Source organism: Mesoplodon bidens (assembly GCF_964165515.1).
Source record: "Mesoplodon bidens genome assembly, chromosome: 4".
Lineage (NCBI taxonomy): Eukaryota > Metazoa > Chordata > Mammalia > Artiodactyla > Ziphiidae > Mesoplodon > Mesoplodon bidens.
Window position 1 is genome coordinate 163,225,404 of NC_138160.1, and position 26,119 is coordinate 163,251,522.

The following is a 26,119-nucleotide window of genomic DNA, read 5'->3' on the forward strand; positions in this document are numbered from 1 at the left end:
GCTGGGGCCTTTAACACACTATTTCAATGAGTCAGTATCAGACATGCACATAGGAAACAAATACAAAACTACAGCCCCCAGGGTGAACAAATGGGCCAATCAATAAATGAGGGAAATGGAGGGAAGGAGAGAGAAGGGGCCTAGAAGGCCAGTGGGGCCCTGAGTCATGCTAAGAAGCTTCGGGGTTTTCTATGGGCCTTGGAGAACCATGAGAAGTTTCTGAGAAGGGGAGCGATTTGCTCTGGAAGGCCCTGTGGAAGGAAGAAAATTCCAGAAGTGGTTGCCACATGAGTTGCTGGAAAAGGATCTTGGAGTCTGGCCACCCTGTTACAATAGCCGAAGCAAGAAATGACATCTTAACTGTGACGACGGGGGCCACGAAGGGCAAAGGACGGGTGGAAGGGTGGGCTGGACTCTAAAGCCCCCAAACTACCGAAAGGTTTCGACAGCTCTGTTGCATCAAATACGCAGATCTGCAGGGATAAACTCTCCCAGGTGCTTATTTTCTAGGTCTCCTGTGTGAAATAAGGCTGCCCGGGTCCTGAACCACTAACTTCTATCCCCACCGTTACCTCATTACCTTAACACAAAGCAAAATTAAACCAAAACATCACTGCTGTCCGCTCGTGTTCAGAGCAGCATTATTCACAAGAGCCAACAGGTGGAAGCACCCCCAGCGTCCATCAACAGACGAATGGATAAGAAACATGTGGTGGGCTTCCCTGGTGGCGCAGTGGTTAAGAATCCGCCTGCCAACGCAGGGGACACGGGTTTGAGCCCTGGTCCGGGAAGATCCCACATACATGCTCAGGGAGCAACTAAGCCCGTGAGCCACAATACTGAGCCTGTGCTCTAGAGCCCACGAGCCACAACTACTGAAGCCCGCACACCTAGAGGCCGTGCCCTGCAACAAGAGAAGCCACAACAATGAGAAGCCCACGCACCACAACGTAGAGTAGCCCCCACTTGCCGCAACTAGAGAAAGCCCATGCGCAGCAACGAAGACTGAACACAGACCAAAAAAAAAAAAAAAAAAGAAAGAAACATGTGGTGTGTACATACAATGGAATATTACTCAGCCTTAAAAAAGGAAATTCTAACACATGCTATAGCGTGGATGGACCTGGAGGACATTATGCTGAGTGAATCAGCCAGTCCCCAAAACACAAATACCGCATGATTCCACTTACATGGAATACACAGTGTAGTCAAATTCATACAGACAGAAAGTCGAATGGTGGTTGCCAGGGGCTAGAATAAGGAGGTAGTTCTTCAATGAGTACAGAGTCAGTTTTGCAAGATGGAGAGAATTCTGGAGATGGACGGTAAGGTGGTGATGGTTGCATGACAACGTGAAGGTATTCAATGCCACTGAACTGTACACTGAAAGGTGCTTAAGATTGTAAATTTTATATTATGTGTATTTTGCCACAATTTTTTTAACAGTTTGAAAGGGAGAAAGAAAGGAAAGGGAAAGGAGAGGGAAAGGAGATGGAAGGGAAGGGAAGGGAAGGGGAAAGAAATCATTGCTGGACTGTCAGCAAATGGGACGGAAAGTAATGCAATTCTTTGTCATCCAGGCACACCCTATCTGGAAACCACCTCCTTTTCCCCTTCCAGGCAACATTTCATTACTGCTTAAAAATTCCCCTAACCCCCTTCCCCTGCCCCACCTGGGGCTGACTCAGCCCCTTTCAGTATCTGAACGGCAGGAGCCAGCCTGAAGGTAGTAGACGCTGCCACCTTATCCTGTGTCCTGGGACACCTGCAGTTCCCCAGGACCAACTCTGACCCCATCCATCACTCTAGGACCCCAGTCCTCTCCAACCTCAGGGGCACGGGCCCTAGTCCTGGCTGGCTGGCATCCCACGTGAGGTTGGCAGGTTCCAGAAAACCCTTTAGGGCAAGAGGAGGTGGAGCAGCCTGTGGGAACTCTCTGCAAGGGCCCCTGTGGGACAGCCCAGGGCCTGCCTTCTCAGAGGCACAGGAAGGATGGACACAAATGCGGAACACAGAACAAGGCTACGGAGTCAGCTTGCTTCTGCCCGTACTGCTATCCTCCTCACTGACTCAGGGCAGACGGGCCAGGAATGAGGAATGTCTCCATCAGCCCTTCCCCTTGCAAAGAGTGGATCCAGTCACTTCCTTATTCATGTATTTTGAACTCAACTATTACATTGAGTAATAACACATTTAGGGTTACTATGGGTTTTTTGATGAATTGGCCAATTATTATAAACGCTCTCTGTATCTGCGAGTTCTCCTGTTTTGGGTATACTCTATGTGTGGTCATTACAGCCATTCCAGTTTTCTTTTGATTAGTATCTGTATGCTATGCCTTTCCCATCTTTTGACTTTTTTTTTTTAAATATTGTTAAAAACATTTATTTTAGTACGGTCTACCGTAAATAAGTCAGTAGAGGTTCCACTCTGCCACAGACACATCTGAGAAGAGCCTGTGTCATCCAACTGGTGAACATCTAAACGATGTCCCATCTCTTATCCCAGCCAGAGTGCACACCTTCCATGTTGTTCCTCTGCATTGACTGCTTCCAAAACCAGATGAGCAAAGAGTCCTTTATCCCCAGAGTAAGCTCAAAACAGTTGGTTCAGTCATTCCAGGATCTGCAACCCTCTTCAATCCCAGGTAAATCACGAGAGGAATAAAGCCCCAGCAGATGGCAAACTGGCCTCCCTAGAAAAGCTGCTGCAGCCTCTGCTTGGCCTCTTTGCTCAGCTTTACCATGGCGATGGCCCAGGTGACACACTTAAGACCCCCCTCCTTTTACCTTTAACCTACCTGTGTATTCACATCAAAGTGAATCTACTGTAGGCAGCCTGTACACTGGAGTTTTGTTTTTTCCCCCCAAGCTGACAATATCTGCCTTTTAATTGGCGTGTTTAGTCTGTTTACTTTTTTTTTTTTTTTTGCCGTACGCGGGCCTCTCACTGCTGTGGCCTCTCCCGTTGCGGAGCACAGGCTCCGGACGCGCAGGCTCAGCGGCCATGGCTCACGGGCCCAGCCGCCCCGCGGCATGTGGGATCCTCCCGGACCGGGGCACGAACCCGCGTCCCCTGCGTCGGCAGGCAGACTCTCAACCACTGCGCCACCAGGGAAGCCCTAGTCTGTTTATTTTTAATGAATTATTAATGTAGCTAGATTGAAGTCTACTAATTTACTAGTTGTTTTCTGTTTGTCTCATCTGTTTCTTGATTCTCTTTTCCTCCTTTCAAAAAATTTCAATAAAAATAACACTATCATCATGTTTGCTTTATACAGTCAATTATCTTTTAAAGAAATTAAGAAAAAAATTTAAGTCTTTTATATTTCTGGTGCTCTTCATTTCTCATGTAGATCCACATTTCCATCTGATAGCATTTTTTTTCCCCCCAAAGAATTTCTTTTGACATTTCTTATTGTGTAAGTCTGCTGGTGAGCATTTCTCTCAGGCTTTATAACTGAAACTAAAGCTTTTGATTTTACCCTCATTTTTTAAGGATACTTTTGTTGATATAGAATTGCAGACTGTTTTATCTGCCTTTCAGCACCTTAGAGATATTATTCAATTATTTTTTGGCTTGCATCGTTTCTGATAAGTTAGCAATGGTTCTTATTGTTCTACATGCAGCATGTCTTTATCCTCTGGGAGATTTTAAGATTTTCCTCTTTCCCTTTAGTTTTTAGCAAGGTGACTATGATGTATTTACGTGTGATTTTCCACATGATTATCGTGCTTAGGGTTTGTTAAGCTTCTTGGATCTGTGGGTCAATATTTTTCACCAACTTTGGAACTTTTCAGCCATTACCTCTTCAAATATATTTTCTTTCTCACTCTCTCTCTCTCTCCTTTCCTTTTGGGAATCCAAATATACATTTGTTAGATTGACTAACAACATCCCACAGATCACTGAGCTTCGGACCATATTTTTCCAACTTTTTTTTCTCTTTCTGTGCTTCAGTTTGGATAGTTTCTACTGCTCTGACTTCGCGTTCAATGATCTTTCTTCCTGCAGCATCGGAACTACTGTTAGAGCCATCTAGGGAAGTTTTCATTTCAGATACTGTTGTTTTCATCTAGAATTTTTATTTGGTTCCATTTCCCTACTGATTTCTTTTCCTTAAAAATCCTTAAACATATCTATAATAAACATTAGTTCATTTTCCGCTAATTCCAACATCTCTGCCATCCTTGGGTCTGTTTCTACTGTATTTCTTCCTAAGTCTAGTACCTTTTCTATCGTATGCGAGATACTCTGAACACTAAGCTGTCAAGAATCTGGATTTCATGTTCCTTCTTTAAAGAATGTTAAGTTTTGTTCTGATGGGCAGTTCATTATTGGCAGATCAGCTTAATTCTCCTGAGGTTCTTTAAGGTTGGTTGAGCCATGAGGTGAGTTTAATGATGGAAGTCACGTGCTAAGAATGGTGGACCAGAAAAGCACAAGGAACCTGGGTCCCTTGAGCCATCACCCTGGCCCTAACTGGCCTGACTCTTGATTTTTTTTTTTTTAATGTGCTAAAGAAGTTATACCTTGAAGTTAAGCCATTGTTATTTTTGACTTGGACAACCAGCCGCTAAACACTATTTCTGTTATAATTCCTAAGCATCTACTAAGTAGCAGGTCCTGTGCTAGGTGTTGGGGATAAAGCAATTTATCGGTTAGATGTGGTTCCTGGCATTTTACAGCTTAGAACCTCGAGCAGGAGATGGTAAATTATGGTCCATAGGCCAAACTCACTTACTGCTTGTTTCATTGGGACAAAGCCATGCCTATTTGTATACATATTATCTATGGCTGCTTTCATGCTATAGAGTTAAATAGTTAAGACAGAGAGGGTATGGTCCACTAGTCCTTTACAGAAAAAAGTTCCTGATCCCTATTTAGGGCAGCAATCCTCACTCAAATTTTTGGTCTTGGGACACCTTCACACTCTTAAAACCTGAGGACCCCAAGAGTTGTTGCTCATGTGGGTGGTTTTTGGTTTTTTTTTTTTGGCTGCACTGGGTCTTCATTGCTGCACGCAGGCTTTCTCTAGTTGTGGCACGTGGGCCCTAGAGTGTGCATGCTTCTGTAATTGTGGCTCACGGGCTTTGTTGCTCCACGGCATGTGGGATCTTCCCAGCCCAGGGATCGAACCTGTGTCCCCTGCATTGGCAGGTGGATTCTTAACCACTGTGCCACCAGGGAAGTCCACATGTGGGTTTTGTTGATCAACATTTATCATATTAGAAATGAAAACAGAAAATTTAAAAATATTTATTAATTCCTTTGAAAATAAAATAATAAACCAATCACATGTTAACATAAATCACATCCTTATAATTAATTATATTTTCCAAGCCCTCCCCCACAAATTAGTGAGAAGAGTGGCATTATTTCACATTTTTGCAAATGTCTTTAATGAATGGCTTAAAAGAAGACCGCTGAGTCCTAAGAGCTGCTTTTGCATCAGTCTGTTGCAAAACTGCATGTCACGTAGCCTCTGGGAAACTCCACAGTCCTCTCATGATAGGTAGAAAGTTAAAAAGGCAGATAATATCTTAGTATTATTATGAAGTTTGAGTTTGCAGACCTTCTGAGGGAATCTCAGGGGCCTCCAGGGAACACACTTTGAGAATGGCTAGTCTAGAAGAGTCCTCGGCTGACATTAAACAGAAGAAAACATGAGGTCTTAACTAATAACCATTGAACAACTGATTTAAAGAGAAAGACTATTGCTCTGTGAGGGAATATAAACACTGCCCCTGGCCCCATTTGGGGAGCAGGGCGATGATCCCTTGAGGAACTGATGTTAAAAGCTGGGCCCTCAGGGCTTCCCTGGTGGCGCAGTGGTTGAGAGTCCGCCTGCCGATGCAGGGGACATGGGTTCGTGCCCCGGTCCAGGAAGATCCCACATGCCGCGGAGCAGCTGGGCCCGTGAGCCGTGGCCGCTGAGCCTGCGCGTCCGGAGCCTGTGCTCCGCAACGGGAGAGGCCACAACAGTGAGAGGCCTGCGTACCGAAAAAAAAAAAAAAAAAAAAAAAAAAAAAAAAGCTGGGCCTTAAGAAGGAGTTAACCATGTAAAGGCAGGCGAGGGGGAAACCTCCCTCCCCGCCCCGCCACCGCTTCCTTCAGTATGTTTGCTAAGGAAACTGGGTTAGGCTTTAGAGAAGGATCAGAGATGAGGATTAACTTTCCCATGACTCCTTCCCTTGGGCAGAGTGACCAAGTCAGAGATTTGCCCTGGGAAGGACCCAGGGTCCTTCTGACACTCCTGGAATTTCCCCTGGAATTAGGGGCAGGGGAACCCTAATCTCTCTCACAGGAGGCTAATGACCTACAGATGGGGCACAACAGGGAGGCCCAAATGCTGAGATGCAGAGGATATAGGCCTGAGGACGGTTCTCCAGGCTGTCGGGATGCAAAGTCCCATGGTGACACATGCAGCAACACAAACCCTTAGCTAACTGCCTTACTCCAAGGCAATTAGGAGCCATTCCGCATCCAGATGGTTATTTGCTCTAATAGTTATTGGTTGAAGGAACCAGAGAAACTACCTTTGCACTAGATTCCCAGTCCCATTTCCTGGCCGCCAGCTCTATACAAACTCACTCTCGAAACCAGATGCTACCGAGTTTCAGGATGGATTTCAGAGGCTGCCACTGCTCAGTTTTTCTTTCTTTTTTAATAAATTTATTTATTTATTTATTTATGGCTGTGTTGGGTCTTTGTTGCTGCACATGGGCTTTCTCTAGTTGTGGCGAGTGGGGGCTACTCTTCGTTGCGGTGCGCGGGCTTCTCATCGCGGTGGCTTCGCTTGTTGCGGAGCACGGGCTCCAGGCGCACGGGCTTCAAGAGTGCCACTGCTCTTTTTCCTCCTGACATGCCCAACCTGGGGGTGTGAAAACCTACTGGGTTCAAGCCACCATCTTACCTCAAATTCCCCAGGCTGTTACCCCACTTGGAAAAGACTAGGCAGAGAGGAAAACCGTCCCTGGAGGACGGAAGGCAGCAGATTCTACTCTGAGAGTAATGAAGCCCAGCACTCATCAAACGCACATAGCAAGTCTCACACTTTGCATGAGATTTATCTGTATTAGATCATTGAATCCTCCCAGTAGCCCTATGAGGCAGTTTACTTATTACCCCATTTTACAGGTGAGAAGTTGAAGCACAGAGAGATCTTGCAACTGACCCACAGCTACAGTCAGCAAGCAGTGGAGCCAGCACTAAACCCAGGCAGCACAGCTTCTCAGATTCAGTGCCTTGAACCTTACATTTTACTGCCTTTAGCTTTGAAATGACAGGAGAAGTTCGTTTTTTTAAAAGTATCTGTGTAGATGCTCAACATCACTAATCATCAGGGAAGTGCAAATCAAAACCACGAGATACCATGTCATACCCATTAGGATGGCTACTATGAAAAAAAAACAAAAACAGACAATACTAAGTGTATTGGTGAAGGTGTGGAGACATTGGAACCCTTGTGCACTGCTGGTGGGAATGGCAAACGGTGCCGCCAGTGTGGAAAATGGCGTAGCAGTCCCTCAGAGAATTAAAAATAGAACTACCATATGATCCAGCAATTCCACTTCTGGGTGCATACACAAAGGATGTAAAGGCAGGGGCATGAACAGATAGTTTTACACCCATGTTTACAGTGGCATTATTCATGATAATCAAAAGGTGAAAGTGTGTCCGTGAATAAATGAATGGATAAACAAAACATGGTATAAACATACAATAGAATAGTACTCAGCCTGAAAAAGGAAGGAAATCCTGACACATGCTGCAGAGTGGATGGACCTGGAGGACATTATGCTGAGTAAAATAAGCTGGTCACAAAAGGACAATCCTGTATGACTCCACTCATATGTGGTACCTAGAACAGTGAAATTCGTACAGGAAGAAAGTAGAGTGGTGGTTGCCCGGAGCTGGGGGAGAGGGAATGGGGAGTGAGTATTTAACCCGGATAGAGTTTACATTCTGCAAGATGAAAAGAGTTCTGGGGACGGATGGTGGGGATGGCTGCACAGCAATGGGAATGTACTTAATGCCTCTGAACTGTACACTTAAAACTGGTTAAAATGAGGGCCTCCCTGGTGGTGCAGTGGTTGAGAGTCCTCCTGCCGATGCAGGGGACACGGGTTCGTGCCCCGGTCCAGGAGGTTCCCACATGTCACGGAGCGGCTGGGCCTGTGAGCCATGGCCACTGAGCCTGCATGTCCGGAGCCTGTGCTCCGCAACAGGAGAGGCCACAACAGTGAGAGACCCGCGTACCGCAAAAAAAAAAAAAAGGTTAAAATGATACCTTGTATATTATGTATATTTTACCCAATTAAGAACAAATTTTTTTAAAAGTAAACTAAAACAACTATCTATGTAATAAACCTCAGAATGTTTATTATTATAATTACACTAGGGGCTTCCCTGGTGGCACAGTAGATAAGAATCCGCCTGCCAATGCAGGGGACACAGGTTCGAGCCCTGGTCTGGGAAGATCCCACATGCTACAGAGCACCTAAGCCCTGCGCCACAACTACTGAGCCCGCACGCCACAACTACTGAGCCTGTGCTCTAGAGCCCGCAAGCCACAACTACTGAAGCCCATGCACCTAGAGCCCGTGCTCTGCAACAAGAGAAGCCACTGCAATGAGAAGCCCGCGCACCGCAATGTAGCCCCCACTCGCCACAGCTAGAGAAAGCCCACACGTAGCAACGAAGACCCAACACAGCCAAAAATAAATAAATAATAAATTTAAAAAAATATATATATATATATAAAAATACAGTAGGCATTATCCTGAATAAGAGTCTAATTATTTTAAAAATTGGGGCTGACTACATCTCTGAACTTCTGCATCTGACAGAACACATTAAGTGCTGTGGTCTTTCCTGGGTCCACATGCCAAGCTAAAGAGGTGATTAGCAGGCTTAAACTACTGTTTGCTAATCAGAAAGTTAAAAAAAAAAATCATTCTTTGTCAAAGAGAACAGGAACAAGGGGCCAATAAACCCAGGGGTTATACACTAAAAGCTGGATTATGCAGCGTAACCAGGCCCTTCCATCTTTTCATCGCTGCATTCTTGCCTGTGAACATGTTCTCCCAAAGCCTGGATTTTCATGACGTCATCGGGCTATTGCATTGCACTGATAACACATCATTCAACTTGGTGTGGCCCCTCACAAAGGCGGGCGGCATCCCTGAATGCAAACGAAGACATTCTGGATCATGAACAATTAGATCTAAACTGTTCCCGTACACTTGCCTCTCCCTCCCCACACAATCCTGCTTCTCTCTCTCCAGTGAGCGAGGGTACCAGGAAGACGGGAGAATAGGACTCTTTCTGAAAAGGCTTCTGTGCTCACCTTTCCAAATAGCTGTCGATCCTAGGAGGGCAGGAGGCAAAGAGGGAAATAGGAGAGGAGGTCCTGGGCGGGGAGTTGGGGGGGGGGTGCCTGTGTTCAGTGCCTGGGAACTGACAGGGAACACGTGCCCTGTGGGTCATCACAACCTGCCTGCCGGTCCCCCAACCATGGGGCCACATCTCTCGTCCTCACCACCCGACAGAGCAGGGTCTGTGGGATCTGGCTGCCTGCGGATTCTAGGAAGGAAGCAGGATTCCAGCCATGGCTCCCTGGAGAGCTCGAGAGCTTAACTAATTCTCTAATCAGGACACGTGGACAAAACGCTCTGAGAAATGGTGGAGAAATGGTTAGCGATGTTATATCAACAAGCACCAATGACCTCCAGGAGACAACGAAGCGGCACTGACAAGCACCCGGGGCCGTGGAGTCACAGAGCCTGCAGTAAAATCCAAGCCACTCGCCAACTTGCTGTGTGACCTTGATAAATTCTCTAGCCTCTCTGGGCCTCAGCTGCCTCCTCTGGAAGGCACAAGCGAAACGGTAAATGCATGTAAAATTCCTCAGTAAATGACAGCTGTCACAACCTACAGCTTGGGGGAGGGGGTGCTGCAGCATTGAACAAGATTTTTGAACGTTACCATTTTCTGAATGTGAAATTTTGACCAAATGATAACATTGTACTGTCTTCCTCCTGGAAGGGAAGGAGGAAGGGTAATTTGGGGTGATGAGAAGAGAAAGAGAATGGATTCAGAAATGACATCCTTATGAAAAAATCACGAAAGAAACTCAGTAATGACCTTAAAACCTTATAATCCCTGACGCCCTCATGGAATTTCAGCAAATGTCTGAAGGGTTCTGACAGAGCCCACATTTAACACTGGCTGCTCCCTTCTCACCAGCTCAATGTGAGAAGCATTTATTTGCCGAGGGCCTACTGTGCACGGAGCCCTCAGCTGCTCTGCCCTGCCACCTATAATTCAGCCAACCCTCTTTCTCTTCAAAGAACCCAGGAAGGTTCCGACCCTACTTCGGACTGAGAGCGGGTGCCCTGACTCTGACTTCACATGTTAAGAGGTCAGCCTGTCACCCGGGCTAAGGTCCCTGGTGGTCACAGCAGTCTGGGCTGACCCTAGAGTCTCAGCAGGCCAGGCCTTTCCAAAGTCACCTCGTCCCACGACCCCACGTATACACAGATAAGCAAGCAAGATCAGAGGAGGCACCCTGGACTGGTAAAGCAGGTTTCGGGGTGCTCAAGTTGTTAAGATTAAGGAAATACACTTTGTTTTTCAGAGCGAGGTGATGGGAAGCATTCTTCAGCTCACAGGCACCTGGCTCTCCCTTCACCAACACGATTAAGGCAGCCTGTCTGGGGCTTCTCCTATTTTTGCCTGATTTCTGCTGGGTCAACGTTTACCAGTTTGGCAAATGGCAATTCGGAGCCTCACCCAGAAAGCAGTAGCAGCAGTCTCTGAGAAACGCTGGGGGAAAGGACTCTGGGGAGTTTCATGGTCCGACAGCTCTATTCTTTGACTCCTCCTGCCTTGACAAGGGGAGGGGGGTGTTGAACATTCTAGAGGCCCTGAGTTTGGCGTCAGGCTTGGGGCTGGCAAACCATCCTTGAGCCTTTTTCTTCCGCTGGAGTTCTTCCAAAATGTAGATAGAGAGCTAGGCTTCCACTGGGGACGCCTCAGCCCCAAACAGGTGGGCTGTGCCCCAGGCCAGCCAGAGCCCTGGGCTCTCCTTGGGTCCAATACTTGCCCTCTGGCTCCAAAACTTGACCTAGGAGTTCAGAATGACCGAGAGAAGAATTGGAAGGCGGCAGCTTCCTACTGGGAAGCATCTACTTTTCACCCTCTACTCTGAGGCCTCACTGTTACCTCTCAGCTGCCTTTGCTCATATTCATCTATTAGTTCTAACTAGGCGCAAAACTTTGTGCTGGGCCTGGGGAGGCTCGGCAGGATGCGTTACCATTCAGTGGAGAACACAGACAGGAAAAAAATGACGACGATGTGGCAGAGCCGTGTTAGCAGGGTGCACAGCGGGCCCCCTACATGAGCTGGGACGAAGACAGCTAGGCAGGCTCCTGGGAAGAGGTGGCCGTTTAAGTGGGTGTAGCAGCACAGGGAGGGAGTACCAGCAGGCAGGGCAAGGATCCGGTTTATGCAAAGGAAAGAAAGTGCCTGGTGGGTAGGGGGAGGAGAGGTTTTTAAGTTTCAAGGTGTATTAGAATCGGCTGGGTGGCAGGTTAAAAATGCAGATTCTGGGAAGCCCCACTGAGATTCTGATTCAGTCGTTTTCAGGTAGGGCCCCAGGAATCTGTGTTTTACAAGCTCCATGGGGGAGTAAGGCAGGAGGTCGGCGGATCACACTCTGAGAAACCCTGCTTGGAAGGACTGGGGGAAAGAAAAAAGCCATTTGTGGCTTTGATGGGATACTGATTTTCCTGGAATGTTCCCAAAGGGACTTTGGACGGCTCACTAATGACTCGTTCTTCAGTCATTTTACATAGACACACATACAACATCCAGCAAACTGGAAATGAATGCAGGGAGGCTGTCGGGAGCCTTGCTCACACAGTCGGGCAGGATGACGGTAGGTGTTATCTCGGGAATGTGTCAGGGCAAGGTCCACGCTTATGCCGGAACGCTGTTCACAGGTGAACCCGGGCCAGGGAGCAGTGATGGGAAAGCCCTCTGGCATGCAGCCACACCTCCCCACCGCCCTCATGCTAGGAAGGCAAGGAGGTCCACAGGGCCTCATACAGACTTTCCCTCCAGCCTGCAGCTGGCTGCCTGCCCCTCCCGCCCCCGGTCCCCCACCAGGAGCCTGCCCTCTCCTGCCCCAGTGCCACCCCACTCAGGCTGCCCCTGGCTGGGTCCAGGGCTGCGCATGGGGGTCCTGGCTCAGCCGGTCCCAGCCTTGGCCACAGGCACTGTTTCTGCTAGTCCCCTCATGGCGGTACGTCTGCCCTGTTCAAAGCTAGTTCCAGGGAGCCTGCCATTTATTTTGTTGGCTCAAGCCTCTGCCTGGGAAGCTTACTGGGGACCCCAGACCTCCTTGTCTTGCTCTTGCCACTGTTCTCTAAGGGCTGGAATCCTGCCTCTGTGATCTCTGCCAGGTGCCCGCGGGCCACCTCCTCATTCTGTGTTGCAGTTGAGAGACACTGCCCCTGCCACCAAGGGTTCCCATCTTCTGACTGCCCTGTGCACCCCGGAGACCACGTCCTGCCACCGTGGTGGACTTCTACACGGCCTGCATCCACTCTGACCTCTGGCATCTGACCCCACTAGTGGGCAAGCTGCAGGCTCAGGACCCTGTCTTTTCTCAGCAGGTGTGACTCCCACCTTTCAACTGAGCCCTCCTCCACTCCCATCCCCGATCCGGCTTCAATCCCTTATTCCATGTGGGGCTGTGGGAACAGGCTGAGAAGCTCCCTCCCCTCGGCAGTGTTTATACCTGGTTGTAAGAATCCACGGCTTACTGATATTATCTCATATCTATATCGGAGCTAGTTAGAAGCACAGTCAGCTACAGAACAAAAAAACAAAACAGCGCTACGCAGACATAAGTAGTGTTGACTGGCCAGGGCTACTCAAACATTAACCTGCAAGGACCACTGGGGATCTTGTTAAAATGCACTTTCTGATTCAGTGGGTCTGAGGTGGAGCCTGAGATTCTGCATTTCTAACAAGCTCCCAGGCGATGCTGATGTGCTTGCTGGTCCACAGGCCCCACTTCCAGCAGCCAGAGTCAGGGTCACGGAAATGAATGGGAGCTTGCCACAGGGGATGAGGCCAAAAGCAGGGCTCAGAATCGAGCATGTGTTCAGCGAGAGTAACCACCAGGTCCCCTAACTGCCAGACATTCAGAACAGTTGACTCTGGAAGTTCTGAGAAAGAACGACCTAGGGATGCCGGCTGCCCACGGCCTCTCCTGAGTGGAGAGCTGCCGTGCTTGGTATGACCCCTGAGCCCTGTTGTGATTTCTTGTACCAGGTGAATCCAGTTCAAGGCCAGCTCTGTCATCTTTCCAAATCAGCATCTCTCACAAGAAGTTGAACTGGGGACACCGGGTTACCTGTGGCTGCTGAGGCGAAGAGTTACGAGGTCGGCTGGGGCTGTGAAGGTCATATGGGTCACCTGCAAACTAATGTGATGATGTCATGACTGTTAGCATTCTTAAGTACTTATTCTGAATATTGCTCTCGGCTCTGTGTCCTAAATAAGAGAATCCACGCTATAATTCTCACAATAACCCCTAAAAGTGAATGGCGGTCTGATAGCGTGAGCTCTGGAGCCAGAGAGCCTGAGTCTGAATCTTGGCTTTGCCACTTTCTAGCTGTGTGACCTTGGGCAAATTACTTAGCCTCTCTGTGCCTCCACCTCCTCAGCTATGAATGAGGATAGTAACAGTACCTCCCTCAGAAAGTTAGTGTGACAGTTAATTGAGCTAATAAATATAAAACACTTAGAGCGGGGCTTGGCACCCAATAAAATCTTGGCTATTATTACTCGTCATCTTATTTGTATAGAGTGAGGAAACTGAGGCTCACAGAGATTAAGTAGCTTGCCCAGGGTCACATAGCAAGTTCAAGGCAGAGCTAATTCATAACATGGTTTACGAATGTATGAACAAATTTTAGATTTGTTGTAGTCTGTCTGTAGGCTTCAGAGGTAGCAGAAACCATGACATGAGCGGGCCGACAGGAGGGAACAGAGGGGACGTACGTGGAGAACGCTGTTCTTCACGGCCTCCAGCTGCAGCTCCCGCCATCCCGGCAGTGGGGGCCGCTATGCCCATCCTTAGATTCCTGTGAAATCTCTAACCTCATAGCAGCCTCTCTTTTCTAGAGCCATGTCATGTGGGCCTCTGTTGCTTTTGACCAGAACAGGCCTGGCTTAAAGTAGATACCCTCCAGCCAGAGCGGCGCGGGAGATGACAGATGAGGGAAGGCCTCGTGGAGCAAGTGGTACCCCACGTGGCCGGTGAGGGAGGCGGGGCGTCAACGTACACAGATGGGCAAAGCTGTTGGTTTGAGACCCAGACTGGATTCAGTTTTAGATTTGTGGTAGTTTGCAGTGCTCGCCTGGACAGAGAAGTGATGTCCAGCCGGAAACTGGAAATAAGCCCCTGAGGTTTCACTGCAGAGCAGGTGGTCGAAGGCCTGGTGACACAGGCCACCACTAGGGAGGAGACTGCACAATGCCTTACTCTCCTGGATAAGAATGACCGCCGGGAAAGGAGGAGAGCTGGCAATATGGTTAGACACTACAGGGAGGTCAAGGAAGATGCCATCGCAGGTCTCCTGGTGACACTCCTGGAACTTTGCTCAGAGAACGGGGGCAGGAGGAGGAGGATGGAGGGTAAGGTGGGAATGGGGGGGGGTGTGGGGTGGTGGGTATGGAACCCCTCTGTGTCCCTCAGAGAAAGGGGCATGGGTAGGACTGAAGGCTTACTCTTGGGGAGAGAGCACCTGAGCACACTCTAGAAACCCATGGATGCCTGAAGAAAGGAAGAGATGTTTTTGAGGTGAGGACCAATAAATAAGTAGGCCAGGTTGTGGAAGAGGCTGAAGGGATTCTAGTCCTGGTCGAGGCTCTAGAATGATTTGCACTTTGAAACAAGTCTATTCCTTGATCAGTACTTCTCAAACCTAGGATGGTATCAGAATCATTCAGTGGTTCTTTTTACAAAGGAGTCTGGGTTTCACATAATCCAGAAATTCTGATTATGTTGACCAGAGCCAGGCCTTGGAATCTGCATTTGAGTAGGAAGTTCAGATGCATGTGGTTGACCAATCATGCTGCCTTGGGGGAAGAACAGAGCTCCTTGGCCAAAGTTAAGAAAAAAAACACTGCTGGGACTTCCCTGTTGTCACAGTGGTTAAGAATCCACCTGCCATTGCAGGGAACACGGGTTTGAGCCCTGGTCCGGGAAGATCCCACATGCCGCGGAGTAACTAAGCCCGTGAGCCACAACTACTGAGCCTGAGCGCCTAGAGCCTGTGCTCTGCAACAAGAGAAGCCACTGCAATGAGAAGCCCACGCACCGCAACGAAGAGTAGTCCCCGCTCGCCGCAACTAGAGAAAGCCCAGGTGCACAGCAATGAAGACCCAATGCAGCCAAAAATAAATAAATAAATTTATTTTTTAAAAAAAGAAAGAAAAGGCACTGCTTCCCAGTGTTCACAGCAGCGCTATTTACAATTGCCAAGGTATGGCAACCTAAGTATCCATCAGCAGAGGAATGGACAAAGAAAATATGGTCTACATGTACAATGGAATACTACTCGGCCATAAAAAAGAATGAAATTTTGCCATTTGCAGCAACATGGATGGACTTGGAGGGCATTATGCTAAGTGAAGTATGTCAGACAGAGAAAGACAAATGCTGTATGATATCACTTATATGTGGAATCAAAAAAATACATCAAACCAGGGAATAAAACATAAAGAATCAGACTCAACAGACATAGAAAACAAACTACAGGTTACCAGTGGGGAGAGGGAAGGAGAAAGGCACAATATAGGGGTTGGGGATTAAAAAAGAAGGGGGGGTTATTATGAGATTGTATGAAATCACGTGTGTGAAACTTTTGAAAATTGTGAAGCACTACAGAAGTGAAAGAATCTTTCATTCAAAAAAAAAAAGCTAAAAAAAAGAAAATACACTTGTTGCCACTACAGTGAGTGCCAGGATCTCCTGACTTGAATTAAGAGAACCTGGTTGAAGAGGAAGAGCAGTGATCACTATAGATGGATCCCACTTAAAGGTAAAAGCAAACCGTTTTTCTGACTACAGAACTTTTAAATTCTATAGCTGGATCTTTGGTGTCATTTACAAGACCTATTATTTTCTAATACAGCGTCCTCTTTATTTCCCTAATCTGTAAGTATTTTGTTCATGTTCGTATTATGTGTCCATAAACTCTATGAGGAATGATGTCTGTCTTTGGTCACTGCTGAACCCTCTTCTTAGCACAGTTCCCACCAGGAAACAAACACACAAAGGTAATGGCATTCTTTGTTTTCGATTCTACCCAACACGCAACAGAAGTGGAAGGTAATTTGTGCACGGCTAGAGCCACTTCAGATCTGAGATGACCCAATTGACTTCTAGGGAACCCGCACAAACACCCCCTGAAGGATGTGCCACTGGGCAAGCAAGAAGGCTGCCGTCCAAGCCCACATGCCATGCAGACACCAAAGCGTCCGAAGGGAATTTGATTCCTGCTAAGTCTTTCATGCCAAAGTAACAAGAGATGGGGCTACCTTGAGCACAACAGTCTATAAGGAGGGTGAAACAAAGATGCTGATCACCACCAGGACAGGGGAATGTGGTCTAGGAAAGTGATCCTTGGAGGAATTTTGAAAAACTGACTGTACTCAGAAAAAGAGCTCACTCACAGTGCTCACTGAGAGAGGGACATCTCCGAAAATAGGAGGAGAGCAAACAGAAAGGTCTAGCTGTGCAGACAGACCCTGAGCAACTGAGCGAAGCTGCTACTCAAGGAACCACAGTAGTGAAAGGAGCTATGGTCTGAATTACCAGAACAAACTCAGTATTGCTCTCCTTGACAGCCTAGCCTAGCCTGGCCTTCAGGGTGCATTGTGGCAGCAGAGAAAGTGGCATCCCAGTTCTGCCACTTATTAGCTGTGCCATCACTGGCAAGTTCTCAACTGCCTGAGCCTCAGTTTCCCCAGCAGCAGAATGGAGATGGTAACGGTTCTCAGCTCGCAGGGTTGCTAGGCGAATTAAATTGGAAAATGCACTCAAAGCACTCAGCTCAGATCTTTGCACTACCTAGAGTCTCAGCAAGTGTTGGTTATGATGAGTTCTTATCCACCGGCCACGATCTACATGGTGACAACGTCTGCATTCCCCACTCCCTTGGAGTCTTGAGGACTCAGACGTGTGCATGAAATCCAGACCGAGATCTGCTGGGGACAGACAGCAGCTGCCTACCCCCCAGGCCTACAACTCCAAAGTAGCTTAGACCCATATATTTAAAAGCATTACTCCTGCAATGCGAGTTGAAAGATTTTCACATTAAGGCAAAGATGAGCCCAAATCAATTTGATACTTAACACATCAGGAAAGAAATAGCAAGACAGATCTAGAAGAGGGGAAATTACCAAACTGCAAGGTGCCTGACATCCCTCAAATATCTCCTTCTCCCCCCCCATAGCTATTTTTTAATACTTCCTGAATCATCTTCAGTTTTCCACGTGGAACTGTGTAACTCTTAAATTTTAAAGCCCTTTACAAGGTACTTTCGCATAATCTCATTCAAACTCTACAAGCATTTTGAGGAAGGGAGGTATTTACCTACAGTCGTGGTTCTCCAATGTGGCTGTATTCCAGAGTCAACTGGGGAGATTCTAGAAATCCCATGCCCAGGCCATACCCCAGACCAATGAAACCAGATTCTCTGGGAGTGGGGCAGGCATGGGTATTTTTAGCACTCCCCCTCTGCTGAGTCCGATGTGCAACTGAACTTGAGAATCACTGACTGATCCTATTGTCCCCGAGATCCAGACACAGACTCCTATACTCCATTGTGGAAAGGAGACCAAGGGTCCTTATTCCCCCATCATAGAGCAATGAAGACTAGGGCTCGGGAAGGCCAAGGGACTTGCTGCTAGGAGGAAGGGCCAGAAACAGAATCCAAAACTCCCAACTGGGGAGCAGCCATTTCCTGGCTTGGTGCAGTCCTACTGTGTGCCAGCCACTGAGCTGCCTATTAACAAGAATGGAGAGGATGCGGGTAGTCACGCTGTCCTACGACAGCATAAGGTGTCATGGAGCCCAGGCGAGGGAGATGGGGAAGGCCTTTTTACACTTCATTTGTGAGCTGAATCTTGGTGCAAAGATGTTAAGTGATGGTGAGGCCTGGTGAAAGAAGTGCGGAGGTCCCACCTGGACAATAAGGGTTTGGGGATTGATCATAAGATGTTCTCAAGCCAATGAAAACCATTTCAATGGGCTGCATCGACCTGGGCTTGGAAGGCTCTTCAAACCTGGCCGGTTTTTACCTGCGACCACTCACAAAATACCTTACGTCATTCTAGCTGCAAACATTTGGCCAGTAGTTCCCAGACTTGAGGGGGCAGCGGAGTCACCTGGGATGCTCCTTAAAAGACAGCTCTCAAGGCTCCACCCCCCAGAGTGTCTGATTAGTAGGTCTGAGGTGGGACAGGAGAGTCTGCAGGTCTAACCACTTACCAGGTGAAGCTGATGTCCTGGTTTGGGGCCACATTTTGAGAACCACTCAGGCCTGGTGACCAGTTAGGGGGCTGAAGAAATACCCAGGGTCCTCCACCTGCGGCCAGCAAATATTTGTTTTATATCAGCAGTGGAAATAAACCACTCAGGCTGGTTTGAAATTTTTTGAGCTATTAAGATACCGCTTAGTAGTCCCGTCTAGCAAAAGTCTTTGTTGTCTGGGAAGATGTGTATCTGCTTAAGTATGATCCATTTTTCCAGAGAAATGAGAAGAAAGAGGTTTATATCCAAAAAAATTCTGGTGCTCAAAATACATGAACTGAGCAGAAGCTACAGAACTATAGATGAAGCTATCAAGGAGGCCTTAATCTCTGTCGTTAGAACTGTCCAGACAGTGGAACTTAAATATAATGAGAGACCTCGAATTTCACTGTGGCTTACAAGGTAGCTTCTAATTTATTCCCATTTTGCCAGTGAAGAAACAGGGTCAGGAGGCTTTAAGTAGCTTAAACAAGGTCACGGAACTAGCCAGTGACAAGGCTGAGGATGTACAATCCAAGTCATGGTCAAGGGGAACAAGGCCTCCCCAGAGGGCTGTTGTGAGGATTCTGAGAGGAGGGGCTTGCCTCTTGGCCACACCTCACCTGCACTTCCTAGACTCGAAGTAAGACTGGGTTAGGGGTGAAGGAGCCCAGCACCCCTTCCTCTGAAGAGCGGACTCGGCACAGGTCTCCTGGCTCAGCATCAGGGAGAAACAGGGAAGACCCGTGCCCTCTGTTCCTCTCTGTGACCATGGATACACAACTCCACACATTCTAATGTAAAGAGAATTTCCTTCTGGCTTCTGAGATCTGCTCAGACCTCCTGCTTCCCCGTCCTTTACTTTACAATGCGGGAGCAAACCCGACTGGATTTTGCCACCAGTCAGGCTCTGGGTCAGCAAAAGAACTAGAACAAAATTGCTCACAGCAATCATGGCAAGGCAGTTAAACAGTGCTTGCTCCTAAAGTCACTTCCTTTAGCTTGCTTAGCATAACAGGGAGGGCCAAGTTACCTCACCTGCCTTCTTCAGTTCCCTGTCTGTAAAACAGCGATGAGAGGGTTTCCCCCCAACTCCCCTACCCCACCCTAACCCCCAATCCTCCCAGGTTATTGCAAGGATTCAATAAATCAACTGTTAGCGGTCTGCAAAGCAACAGGGCACAAACCAGCAGCATCGTGCGCTGGAAACACCAACTTCCAAGCCCCACGGCAGCCCTACTGACACAAACTGGGTGTGTGGGTGGGAGTGAGGGGGTGGGACCGGGCTTAACAAATCCTCCACGTGATTCTGACGCTTCCCCAAGTTTGAGAATCACTGCTCTAGAATGTAAGCTCCATGAGGGCAGGATTTTTGATGGCTCAATCACTGCCAAATCCCTAGTGCTGGAACAATGCCTGGCATATTACAGACACTCTATTCATTTACGGGCAGTCAATAAATATTTCTAAGTTGAGTCCAGATGAAACAGGAGAGGAAATAAACCAAGGTTCAGAGAGCCTGGCATTTCTATTTGCACAGTTTGATGACTGTCTCTCACTAATTTGTAGTAAATGTTATGAGTTGGAGACTGTCTTACGTCACCCTTGCATTCCCAGCACTTAGCCCGGTGCCCAGCTCATCCTAACAGGCTCTGGGTAACACCCTAGGGAAGGCGCAAAGGTCTCTCAGATCCAAAGCCCAAGTTCACACAGCAACTACCAACAGGTGTTCTAGACAGGGCCATCCCTCCAGCTTCCTAAGATGGGTCAAAGAATTCTAGCAAATACCAAGCCCCCAGTCAGAATGTAATTTATCTGTGTAACTGTTTGCCCATCTGCCTTGCCCGAGGGTACACCCCATTGTAGCAGGGACTTTGCCCTGATCCTTGGTTAGGGCAACGGAGCCTGAAGCCCGGTAGGCACTCAATAAATACCTGCTGAATGAATGGCCAACCCCTGGCTGGGTGGGACACGATAAACACCAATGCCCTTCTGCACCACCTCCATGCTAAAATCAGCAGGTTCTCAAACAGCTCTCCAACAGGGCACAGGGAAGCACGAGTGAAGGACCAGGATAGCAGAGCAGTTACCAGTGAACTCCAGAGACCTCCAGTGCCCACAGCAGCTGTTTTCACTCAGCCGTGACCACTGCAACCCATTATCCCTGCTTCACACACTGCCCTGGTGCCAGCTCCCTGGCAAGGGTCACTTTACTTCAGAAATTCCGCACAAGGGCTTGCCTCTGATAAGACGAGGGGGAAAATAATTTATTGGTTTATTTACACAATGAGTGCCCCAAGGTGGTTTGCAAACTCTGATGTCAAAGCGGCTCAGGTGAGCCCTGCTGAAGCAGGAAAAAACTTGAGTTGGCCAGGAAGGGACAATGGTTCTCGTTTCTCTACCAAGGCAAAGAAGGGTAAACTAGCCTAACTAGTCTCAGCTCCCATTTGAAAGCCTGGTGTGTACCAGGCACTGGGTAAGACCCACCATGTCTGACGTCCTTTCATCTCCCCACAACCCTCGGGGGTAGGTAGGTCCTACGCTTACCTGTGTTTTACACAGCAGAGAAGGGACTTGTTCAAGGTGACTTACTATATGTAAATGACAGAGACAGGACTTGATGTCCTCTGGAGATTGTTATGAAGGCCTTATCTACTGCAGGGAACAGTGTGGTAGGTCAAACCAAAGTTCGGCTGGAACCACACAAACATTTTCCTCCACAGTGAGCAAGGCATATATGCTGATAGATGTGTTGTTTATGTCTCTGTAGTTACAAAGGTCCCTTTGCCTTTGCTCCCTTCCCTTCCTCTCTCCAAATTCACTGAAAAAGACTGCAGTGGTGCAAAGAGTAAGGCTTTGAAATCAGACGGACCTAGATTCGGATTCCAACTCTGCCCCTTTCTACCTCTGTGACCTTGAGTTTGTCACTTGAGTTCTTAACCTCAGTTTCCTCATCTGCAAAATGCCAGAAAAATACCATGAGCAACAAACTGTGTTTGGCCCATGCCAGCTACTGGATAAAGATGACTAAATGTAACTATTAGCATCATGATCACCAGAGGCCAGTTATGGTCCTCACTGTTAGTGATACAAATGCACGTGTGAGAACTTCCTGGACTACACAACGCCATGTTCAGAGAGCCCTAACTATCCAAGAAAAGCCACGACAGATGCAGGATTGGAAGGCTGTCCCAGGGTCATCTCATCCTAGCAGCCACCTGATGCCTGGATCTTGATACTTTATCCGTCCAAGTCAGGTATCAGTCAGTGGATCCTAAGGGCATCCCAGAGACAAATCAAACAAGTAACCGCCACTGGGCGGGGAGGAAGCCAGCGTGGGGACAGCCTGGCTGCCACCAAACCAAGCCCAGCAACAGCAGGCAGCCGGCTGGGGAAAGTCAGCAGCTGCCGTTGGCCTGGTGTCCTGGCTGCCAGAGAGTGATGAATGGATCAGGGGAAGAAAAAAGCCAACAAAGGTGTCCCTAATCTTGATGCAGCTTCATTTTTTTTTTTTTTTTTTTTCTGGCCGACCATTGAACGAGAACTTCAGCCTCGGTCCTTTTTCTTTGGCAGACATTTGAAACGGAAAGATCCCATTTCTCTCCAATGGTGAGATGTCATGGGTAGAAGCACTGAAGAGGCAATGGGGGTGGAGGTAACCCACTGCACTTGTCCTTTTCTTCCCTCCTCCCTGCTCTCTCTACTCCACTCCCTCTCCCCTGTCTAGCATCTTTACAGAATGTTCCACGTTCCCCCCACACAACAACAGTGAACGCCCCCCTTTATTTTGGCAGGAGCTTTTCTGCTCAGGAGCCGGAGGCTTAATGGCCCGCTGGTGAAGGTTAAATAACAAAACGCCACTGTATCCAGTTTCTGAGTGTTCTCTTCTTTTATCTCACTCTGAAACAGGGATTCAGGGCTGCCGAGAAGCTTGTCAGTAGCAGTAACTAGAGCCTCTACCTGTTCCACCTAAAGGTGTGTGGCCCACTGGCCTCTCCGTGCTGGGAGAGGCACGGCATGCATTTTTCACCCAGACTCAGCCCCGATCCAGCCCTCAGCCCTGTCCAAGTGGAAGTACTAGGAGATGCTACCCAGGCCATTTCTCCAAGAGGAGTGGGTTTCTCTTATCCAGGGTCCCTCGCTGAGCCAGGGGTAGATCCCCATAGCCTGGAGGCAGACGTGGCTGGAGACACTCAGCACAGACAGCTGACTGCAGTGAAGTTGGCACCCCCTTCAAATGCTGCCAAAACCTGACCGAGGCTTCCTGCATCCAGAGAGTTCTGCAGCAGCATGCCGGCCACCTTCCAACTCCCACTTATTCTAGCCTCGTCTCTCCTTATGTGCACCTGAGCTTGGCGTTCCAACCTTCCCAGTAACCAAGGCAACCTGATTCGCTTCTCTTCAAAAGGGCAGTGTTGCACGGCTCCCAGGGATCCCAGGGGAGTGGGGAATCAGGTCAGTTTGGCGAGGCCAAAAGCGGGAGGGGTGGTGACAGGGAGGCGCTGCCTTGGCTACTAAGTCCCTGGCCTTTGGGAGCATTTACCCGAGAGACTTGGGAACGACTTTGAACTCTCTCCACACACCGCATCCTTCAGAGTTTCTCTGCCTCCTTCTCTGTTCTTTCCCTCCCTCCCTCCCTCCCAGAGCTCTGGTTAGCTGGCTGCTCCCGGAAGGTAGACTTTGTGCCCGATAGTCTCCTAAGCTGCCATGTGGATCTCACTGGCTTCTCTGATTAAGCCTCCTTGGCAACATCTTTCCCGGAGATCCACAGCAGGTTCGCCTCATTTTAGGAGTAAATGGTAACTTTCCAGCCCAGCTTGTCAACAGGGCATCTGGAGCCCTGAAATGGCAATAGCTAGTTCGAGTGTGGATTCAGAAGTTCAGCCAGCTGGGCCCCAATCCTGGGTGCATCACCTACTGGTGGTGACCTTGAGCAAATATAAATTCTTAACCTTTCTAAATTGCTGTTTCCTTATCTGAGGATGGAGAAAATAACAGTACTTACCTTATATGGTTGGCAAAAGGATTAAATGAGATCATAATATAAAACACTTGGTGCGCAGCACAGAATACATATTAGGAGACTTAGCATTTATTATTATTTTATTCATTTGTGGGTTCCAAGGCCTCTTACTTCTTCCTGTTAGCTAGACTAGTGCTTTTTAACCTTATTTCTTTCTTAATGAATAACGTAAGATATTCTTGGGCATTGCAGACTCCCATGAAATGTGTAGATCATAAATTCAAGCCTTGGAAGGAGAAGAAAAGCCCTCTAATAATTGTAAAGGCTCAAGCTAAAGGTATTAGTGGATCATTAAAAGCAGAAGCATGGAGAATAGAGGCTTTGGGTAAATTCCCTGGCAGGCTGGTTATAATTCCCACTTAAGAAAGCTTGTCAGAATGTAAATTGGTGGAAAGTGACATTAGTCCAATAATAACCTTAAATCTATTTAAATTGATTATAAAAACAGTAATGCACTTGCAATTGCTGGTACTTTAACTGGTCAACATATAACACTTTCTTATGACACGACTCAGAAATGATTGCAGTGCTATGAAAGAAACTTGCTAGTCTGCATAGTCAAAAAGGATTACAAAGAATAAACCACAAGCATAAAATATTCTCAAATTATTACCATGGATGAGAAGAAACTGGGTCTGATTTTTAGGGAAAAGTTTACATAAAAGAAAGAAGAAATGAGACCTCTACTAGAGACTCAAGGTTGACATTTGCTGTGTGACCTTGGGCAAGTCACCAGTCTCTGAGTCTGTTTCATCAGTGAAATGAGAGGGCTGGATTACATGACCAGAAAGGTCCATCCCAGCTGCAAACTGCTACAGAGCTGGATGGAGACTCAGTCTCCACTTGACTTAAGTATTTCCTAAGTGCTTCCTAGTAAAAGCCAAAAGGTTTGGCATTCCCAAGCGTCTCCTGTATGTTAGGTTCTGTGCTAGCTGCCCTACGTGATTTAACTTATTTCATGCTCATAATGGCCCTTGACAGCTTATGCGCATCACCCCATCCTAGAGAAGACAAAATCAAGGCTCAGAGAGGATATGTAACTTGCCAAGGTCACTCAGGCAGCAAGATGCCAGGATTCAAAGACTCAACCTCTTTCCATTTTCTACACCACTCGCTGGATAGCCATGGCCTGGCCACACCAGAATGGCAGCAGGTAACTGAAATCATGCCTGTGCTGGCTCCATTCCCCAAGGCCAAATTCCTTAAGGCAGCGGAGCAGAGGTCTTAATTCAGCAACGGAGGCCAGGCAGCCGAGTGGTTAGAAATTTGGGTTCTGGAGTCGGCATGCCTGGCATTCCCATCTCAGCTCCTCAGAAGCTGAGTGGCTTTCCCCAAACTTAGCCCCCCTGAGGCTCGGGTTTCTCAGGCAGATAACCTATTCCCAGGGTTGTTAGGGGGATTAAAAGAAGTTATCCGTGTAAAGCTCTCAGCAGATTACCTGAATATAGTAAATGCTCAATCATTATGTCCTACCTAGCTAAACAGGAGGGCATACAAGTAGTGATGAGCAGCTTTGTGGTTTTTTTGTTTGTTTGTTTTTTTGCGGTACGCGGGCCTCTCACTGTTGTGGCCTCCCCCGTTGCGGAGCACAGGCTCCGGACGCGCAGGCTCAGCGGCCATGGCTCACGGGCCCAGCCGCTCCGCGGCATGTGGGATCTTCCCGGACCGGGGCACGAACCCGTGTCCGCTGCATCGGCAGGCGGACTCTCAACCACTGCGCCACCAGGGAAGCCCCAGATGAGCAGTTTTTAAGTTAATCTCTGGCAGGGGTTATGAACCCGGGGTCTACAAACGCCCTGAAATTATGTGCCAAAAGCCGTGTTCATGCTTTTCTTCAGGAAACATCCTTAACCTTTGTCAGATTCTTATAAGGGTCTGTGACCAGAAGGAGATTAAGATCTTTTGCCTGCTGTAGACCCAACGTCTTACACTATGAATCATTCCTGAATTAACAGCGTTGGCAAAAATTCCTCCTCAAATCATGAGAGAAGTTGCTGGGTTCTCTCAACATGGCCTCCCAGACACGTGGGCCTCTAGCACTGATCACACAGCCTCAGAAACTGTGCCCACAGAGCTCCCAGGTGGTTCCTAGAAGAAGGTCAGAAGACAAACCCCCCAATGAGCAGGCATTAGGCTTCAGGAACCTTCCCCGGCAGGGCCAGTTCCAACAATCCATCCTTCCTCGGAGAACAATCAGTGTGTTTGTTGTTGCATACCTCTAAGTTAAATATACCCGGAATGCTGGCTCTTTGCTGGAAGCTCCCAGAAGCACCCGGGGTTACTCTGCTAAAGACACGCTGCTCCACGGCCCAATCTGCAGCACCTGATTCCCCACACACCTGTCACCTTCTCAGACCAGCCTTGCCTCGGGAGGAGCCCGTGGTGCCGTTGGAGCCTTTGGCCCAGTAGGCAGGGCCCAAGCTGCCCACTGGCCCCTCTCCGGTTGTTGGGACAACCGTCCTCAGGAATTTCGGCCTCCCTGTCTTCCCCTGGGTGA

At 48.1% G+C, this 26,119-nt stretch overlaps 1 protein-coding gene and 1 pseudogene across 4 annotated transcripts in view; both read right to left on the reverse strand.

Moving 5' to 3' along the window:
• WWC1 (WW and C2 domain containing 1) overlaps positions 1-26,119 on the reverse strand; it is a 148,139-nt gene that overhangs the window by 118,367 nt on the left and 3,653 nt on the right. The window lies entirely within an intron of this gene.
• LOC308615984 (mitochondrial import receptor subunit TOM7 homolog) lies at positions 1,695-12,119 on the reverse strand (annotated as a pseudogene). Its single transcript has one exon. The product of its transcript is annotated as a mitochondrial import receptor subunit TOM7 homolog (transcript).